Here is an 8,236-nt window from a genome sequence, read left to right on the forward strand (position 1 = left end):
AGGGTCTTCGTTCCAAAATACTTCAACTCTCGGAATTTGGGTACTGGGATCACTTCTCTGAACTTCACGACGATCCTGCAGGACGGACCGTCATAGCCATGACGGACCGTCACAAGCTTCGTAATCCCACACTTGGTCAGACTTCCCCATCTTCCTTCAGCAGCTGCACTACGTTGCCACCTACGGACCGTCACAAGCACGACGGACCGTCATAAGCTCCGTAGGTGGTCTCTTCTGCATTTTTTCGCCCAAAATCTCCGCATTCAGCCTTGGACAGATTTCCTGCAAAACAAAGAGAAACTTATATCAAAATTAGCACAAAAAGGCTTTCGGACACACTAAACTTAAGGAAAAAGTATTAATTATACCGTGAAACCACGGTATATCAGACATGAACGGAGTAGCATTTGCTATTAACAATGAGATTCATGTTAGTGCAAGGTACACAGAAATAAGCCCATGTCTTAAACTTACAGATAAAAAATTAATTGATCGATATATACATGCACCTTTACAAAATATAAATCTTACTTTATATTATATATAAACACTCTTAATTAGTTATGGCTCCGTAGAAAAGATGTGCGCAAAGTTGTATGATGTCCATGTATGTTTATTAAGTTTGTAGGTAGAGGCGCACCCGCTCTGGTAAATGGGGGTGTACGTGCACCTGTTAACTTCATGTAAATAATTAAGTATCTTGAAAAATTGACAAAAACTAGAATATAATTAACCGTACATCCAAGGAAAGCATATGAGAGCTATTGGTATAAGCTAGAGGAACCATCACATGATCAAGATTTGAATTTTGTTGAAGCCTCTTTCACTGTTTTTGTTTTAAGTATAAATAGTTGAAACGTAGTGTTCCTGGATTCGCCTCTCTTTGTAGATCACTCAAGTTCGATTCCCCATATCCTCATTTTTGTTATGTAATATGACTTGTCTATTTTTTTTAAATCATGGTCACCTAAGCTCTAATTTCGTTAGAAAAAAAGTTCATTTTAATTCAAAAGTATTGTTATAAAATATCTTCTCCATTTTTTGGCTTAGGTTTCATTATTATTTTTTGTTATTGCATTCCCCAATCATTGACAAAAAATAATTTTTGTACTATTCAAAATTTGAATGTTACATTTGTGTTTTCAGGTACATCCAAGGTTACTCTGGGGATGTAAAGAGAGAGAACACGGGGGTATTATACCACAAAAGTGCTCACATTTGGCAGTGGAATGGTAATGGTAAGGCTCCTGGAGGATTAGTTGAAGGGATTGCTAATTATGTGTTGACCTTTGACCAAGCCATTGGGTGAAACCAGGTCAGGGTGATCGCTGGGACCAAGGCTATGATGTTACTTCTCAATTTCTTAGTTATTGCAACAGTTAAAAAATGGATTTGTGCCACAACTTAATAAAAAAATGAGAAATGGTTATAGTAATCAGTTCTTTGTTGACTTACTAGGAAAGACAATTGATCAACTTTGGAGTGACTACAAAGCTAAATATTGCAATTAACTTTACCTATGTACCAATATTACAAGGCTATGCATGTATGTGTGTCATGGTTTTATTGAAGATATTATAGTGACAATAATAATATAATAAAAATAAGCTTTCAAGGGGCTAATTTCATAAGTTATTTCTTCTGTGTGACTAATTGGTTAGCAATTCCAGTGCAAGCATCCAAGTTTATTTGTTGAAATTACTTATGATTCAGAGTTGGGTATAAAATATTCTTAAATTATGCGAAATTCATGAACAAAAATGTCAATATTTAATAGTTTGATTTAAAAGTATCCTTATAGTCAATACTTTGATAAAAAAATGTCTCTATTGTCCTTTTCATTTTTAACACAATAAAATTCTAGTGACAGCTCTTTTTATCAGCAAATACTTGCCCTAGTTCAATTCGAAAAATATTAAGAAATAAAATATTTCTTATTTTATTAAATGTTTTATCGTTATCTGGATGAAAACTAATGATGAAGTTAGTATGATCTTATATATATGACTTTCAATTAAAAAGATACATGTAGTTATTCTATTTTTAAGTGATGAAATGAGATTAAGAAGAAAAAAATGTTTCCTATTTATTTATTAATTAAAGTGATTATAAATAGAAATATCAACATCCCACACACATTTAAGAGGATAAATATCAAGTTGTAATCATACTCTTTAAAAATAAACTACTTATAGCATATTATTATCATCTTATAGCACATCAATTAATAATATATTAATTAAAAAAATATTTAAAATAAACTATTTATAGCATATTATTATCAAGTTATAGCATATTAACTAATAATATATTAATAAAAAAATTATTTAATATGTAACTAATAATTATTATGTTTAAATAATCTGTTTCATTTATTCACTTACCTTTTATCAACAAAACCTTTTAAATTATTACTGATTAATCAATTACCTTTTAAACTTTTTAATATAAATAATAAATTATTAAATATTAATCAATTACCTTTTAATGTTTTTAATATAAATAATAAATTATTATTTATTAAATATTAATTAAACTTCATATTATATAGTTACCTTTAAAAAAACAAAATTTAAAAGTTAGGGATTTGATTTTAATTAATTTCATATTATATGGTTACCCAATAACTACCCACCCCCATATCAACCAATACTTTTTTATCTTTCCCCAATACACTCAACCTCTCCCCTATTTACATGCTTCTCTTTCTACCATATTAATTTTGCACACCTTTTTTCACGTTTCTCTCTCTATTAATCAACTAAAGGCAGCACATGTTTCTCTCTCTATTAATTAATTAAAGATAGAAACTCTTTCAAGATTTAAACTTATTTCCCAAAATCAGATTAATCTTAAAATCCTTATTCAACTACATCTCTATCAATCTTCCACAAAATTAGGTTTTTTATTTTTCAACCATCAAATTCGCAATATTGCATGATTTTCGGAAAAAATCGTGTTGTATAGATCATCAAACAGGTTTATTTCATAAAGTTTTTATTTTTTCTCTTATTCTTTTGTCAAATTATTTAATTTTTATATGTTATTGCTTGATTTTAGGAGAAATTTATGTTGTATAGATAATGCAGGTTTCTTCAAGTTTTATATTTGTTTATGTCAAATTCTTTAATATTTGTTTGTCTATAAATTTTTAGGATCTGGGTTGTTGAATACAATGTATAAACCAAATACCCTAAGGAGATTCACAAGAAGTACAAACTAAACCGGTAACTTCATGGTTGAAATACCATCTTTTGATCTATGTATAACTCAAATTCAATCGCAAATCTCAGGCTATACAGCTGCGATGGAATTAGAGAAGAAGTCGAATGATGAACTAGTAAGGTGTAGTCCTTTTAAAAGGAAAGTAGTGTCAACGGTGAAAGCAATCGGAAAAAAATGTTACAAGAGGAGGATAGTAAAAATTATGTCCCGGACATGATTGGAGAACCGGTTGTTAATGAAGAACCAGACGAAGTGAGTGAAGAATCACATAGTTCATCAATTTCTTCTTCTTTTTCTCTTCTTGGCGTGTGAAACCAAGAGATGATTTTGACTTGTCACAAAAATCCAGCAGTAGAGATCTCGTAACACTCATGTCTGCATGTTGTATAAAATATATTTAACTATATATATCATAATATATTAACTGTTGTATTTAATGGTAGTATGCTTAAATGAATATTTGCACTTTATTAAATGTGTATGTTTTGTATAAATTTTTATTGCAATATGCAAAATATATGAACATTGTATGAAAAATGTATAAATATTGTATAAATTATGCATGTCACATTGAACTTTGATATATGTAACAGAAACAAATGGTATATATATGAACATTGTATGGATACTATACGAACATTTTATGAATGGAAGTAAAGTTCAAAGTATATATATAATGTATAAACATTGTATGAATTATGAATCTCATATTGAACTTGGATATATGTAACAGGAACAAATGGTACATATATGAACATTGTATGAATATTGTATGAACATTGTATGAATACAATATGAACATTTTATGAATGGCAGTATAGTTCAATGTATATTTATAATGTATAAATATTGTATGAATTATGAATGTCATATTGAACTTTGACATATGTAACAGAAACAAATGATATATATATATATGACAATTTTTTACGAAATCAAACTTTATAAATGTCAATGATAACAATTGCACTCAATAAAACAAAACGTGTTTCTAACATTCAAAACAATACAATAACAAATGTAACATTACGAAATCATTGTTTTTGCACAGGATAATTTGAACATGTCTTTCTATTGTGTCCAACTTGACGGCATCTACTGCAAGTCAATTTTTGTCCTTTTGAATTTCACGTCAACAAACCCCTTGCATCTTTCAAGTTTTGGTATACCCGCTGTACAAAATTAATACAAAACATATATTCTAATTTCATTAGAAACATATGTTATTTGCAGTTTTGATGATTTAACAAACAATGGGACCTTGTAAAGGTACCAGGTTTCTTACTTGAGTGTTGAAGATGAAACAAACCCAGGGACCTTGTAGAGGTACCAGGCTCTCATGGTGACGAGCCAGTTGACTGCCAGCTGGAGACGGTACAGAAAGTAGGTGCACACTTCCCGATGGCGTCAGAAAGTGAGACTTATCCAACCAATGGCAAAGAGTTTAAAGAAAGTGACTTGTCCATATAAAAGGCACTTTCCTAAACATCTTGTGTAGTTTTTGCAACTTGACAAAGAATTTTTCAAGAACACTTGCAAAGGCTATTAGCAAACAAAAGGCAGAATTATTCAAACAACAGCAGAAATCTCTGGAGCATTTAAGTGTAGTTGTTTAAGAATATATTCTCTTGGTCTTACATTGTAAACTATTCCTGAAACTATAAAGGAATTAGTGGGTAGTATTGAAATTCTAAGTTGTCTAGGTGGGATAGCTTAGTGGGTAGATTTATTTCTACTTAGGCTTGTTAAGCAATAGAGGTTATTGCTTGAACGTGAGATTAAAAACTTTTTCTCACATTTGTTGTAATCGTGTTTCACTTTTGCTTGTGAAGATTAGTGAAAGCGGGTTGAAAAGTCCTGTTGAGAACAGGTCGTGGTTTTACTCCTTTAAGCAAGGAGGTTTCCACGTAAAATCGTTGTGTTGTTTAAACTGCATTTACTTTCTGTTCATATTTGTTAGTGTGTCAAGGGACCTGGTCCATTGACTGATAAGTGAAGGCATATATTCTATCAAGTGGTATAAGAGCAGGCACTCTCTATTTGGTTAACACCAAGGAAGTGATATTTGTTCTAGAATGGCTGCTCCACTTAATCTCGAAGAAGGTCAGTCGTCAACAAGACCTCCTCGTTTCAATGGACATTTCTACAGTTGGTGGAAAGTTAGAATGCATGATTTTCTCATGGCTGAAGATAGTGAGTTATGGGATATCGTACTGGATGGACCATTTATTCCAATGATAGAAGAAAAGGATGGAGAGAAAATCAGTCTTGTTCCAAAGCCTAGACAGAAATACGATGAAGCTGAAAGAAAAAAGATAGGAAAGGGCTACAAGGCAAAAACTCTTCTTGTCTGTGGGATAGGACCTGATGAGTTCAACAGGGTTTCAGCTTGTGAGTCTGCTAAGGAAATTTGGGACTGTGTAAAGACTGCTCATGAAGGAACTGAACAAGTCAAAGAATCAAAGATTGATATGCTTACCTCACGGTATGAAAACTTCAAAATGAAGGAAGGAGAAACAATTCATGACATGTCACAAAGTTGTCTTCCATTACAAATGAGCTACGAAGTCTTGGTGAACCTATAAGCATGAGCAAACAAGTCAGAAAAGTACTTCGAATTCTTCCAAAATCCTGGGTAAGCAAGGTTGATGCCATCACAGAAGCCAAAGATTTGAAGGTGCTGACTATAGATGCATTGATTGGAAATCTGAAGACACATGAGATGAATCGAAATCACGATTCATCAAAGAAGGAAATCAAAAAGGATAAGTCATTGATGTTGAAGTACAAATCAGATGAAGATTCCAGTGATGATGATATGGCATATCTCATCAACAGATTTCAAAAAAGAGGAACAAATGGTCCTCGAAATGCTACTCAAGGTGATACATGCTACAAGTGTGGAAAAGCTGGGCACTTTATTAGAGAATGTCCTCTGCTCAAGAATGAAAACAAGGAACATCAAAAACCAAGAAGTGACAAAGAGAAGAGAAGGGACCTGGTACTCAGTAAGAGAGATCGAAAAGTTGCTGTTGACTTGGTGGTCAAAAAGGCTCTTGCTGCGTGGGGTGATTCTTCAAGTGATTCAGAAGATCCTGATGAACCAGATGATGTGTCTATGGTGGCTGTACATGAGGAGGAAACCATTTTCAATGAAATGTTTGCTCTCATGGCTCATACAGAAAATGAAGAAGAGGATGACAAGGTAACTCTTCTTGATATGAAAAATGACTTGGATAATTATTCTCTTCAAAAAATTAAGAACGTTGGCAAAAGTTATGATTGATTCTGTAATTGAGTTAACAGCTGAAAGAGACACCATGAATGCTGAACTTGACAGTTTAACTGAATACAAAGTTAAACTGGAGGAAAAAATGTCAAAAATGGTGTCTCTAGAGTCTGATAACACTGATCTTAAAAAATAGTTGAATCAGATAACTGAAGAAGCTGAAAAGCTAAATGGAATGTCAAATGGTTTACGAGTTGAAATTGAAGAAAAATTGAAAAACTCTGAGAAAAATCTGGGATTGTCTTTGGAGAAAAGCAACAGATTAGAAAAGGATATTGTCAAACTTAAGGAAGAGCTTGAAAAATCTCTTAAGTGGACAAAATCCTCTAAGTTGTTGTCAACTGCAACAAACCAGAGTAATTTCAATAAGAAAGGACTAGGAAGTTTGAATATCACTCCTCCTTTTAACCCTCACAGTAAGTATGTGTTTGTGTCTGACAATCTGCTTTGTCTTCACTGTGGTAAAAATAGGCATTTAAAGGGAGAGTGTGCTGGGTGGAGAAATTCTCATGAAAGACTCTCTAATTATGCTGAAAGGCCAAAATTATCAAAAGAGAGACCTGGTCCTCCAAAACCTGTTTCAACTGATAGATTTCCAAAGAAAAAATCTGTCTCTGCTCCAATATCCTTTGTTAGAAGTTTCAAAAACTGCCCTATTGGACTAGATACAATCTGATCACTCCTTTGTCTGCCTTCTGGGAACTCAAATTGAAATGGGTTCCCAAGCTTAACAAGTAATTCTTGTTGCAAGTGAGTGAGAGGAGCAGCAGTCAATGTTGGTATATGGACAGTGGATGCTCTAAACATATGACTGGTGACATCAAAAATTTCCTCTCACTCAAGACACTTCAGGGAGGAGGTGTCTCTTTTGGTGATGGAAAGAAGGGGTACATTTTGGGTGTAGATGTTTTGTGCTGAACAATGGAAAGGATGATCTGGGAAAATTTGATCCTAGAAGTGATGAAGGAGTGTTAAATCCAACAAAAGAACTCAGTGCAATGAAGAAAGCATTCATGTTGTTTTTGATGAAGATGGAAACTTAAAAAGCAATGGATCAAATTATGAAGATGATGTGTTCAAGTTGTTCAATTCACAGAAAATTGAAGGAAGTGAAGCTGATGCAGAACAACAGTTGAAAAATGACTTTGATGATCAAAATCATAGTCTACCTGAAGAGGCTGATGAGGTTGAAAAGTGTGATGAGGTACCTGGTACTACTCTGAATTTCAGTCAGAGTACATCAAACTCCCCAGAAAATGATGTCACTCTTGATGAAGAAGAACATGTTGATCAGCTAAATCAGTCTGCTCCAAGATCAGGATGGAAGCATAGTTCATCACATCCTCTTGATAATCTTATCTCTCCCTTGAACTCTGGAATTCATACTAGATCAAAAACAAGAAATCTAGTTGCATTTTCAGCATTCATATCATCTATTGAGCCCAAGAATGTGAAAGAAGCATTAAGTGATGCAGATTGGATCAACTCTATGCAAGAAGAACTTCATCAGTTTGAAAGAAGCAAGGTATGGTACCTGGTTCCTCGACCTGCAGGCAGAACAGTAATAGGAACCAGATGGGTTTTCAGAAACAAGCTTGATGAAAATGGAGTGATTACTAGAAACAAATCCAGGTTGGTGGTTCAAGGATACAATCAAGAAGAGGGAATAGACTATGATGAGACTTTTGCACCTGTTGCCAGGATGGAGGCTATTAGAATTTT

At 33.2% G+C, this 8,236-nt stretch overlaps 1 pseudogene; it reads left to right on the forward strand.

Moving 5' to 3' along the window:
• Nucleotides 1-1,511, forward strand: part of LOC107013201 — a 17,162-nt pseudogene extending 15,651 nt beyond the window's left edge.
• Nucleotides 1,512-8,236: the final 6,725 nt, after the last annotated feature.

The sequence above is a fragment of the Solanum pennellii genome, chromosome 3 (genome assembly GCF_001406875.1).
Source record: "Solanum pennellii chromosome 3, SPENNV200".
In the NCBI taxonomy this organism is placed as follows: Eukaryota; Viridiplantae; Streptophyta; class Magnoliopsida; order Solanales; family Solanaceae; genus Solanum; species Solanum pennellii.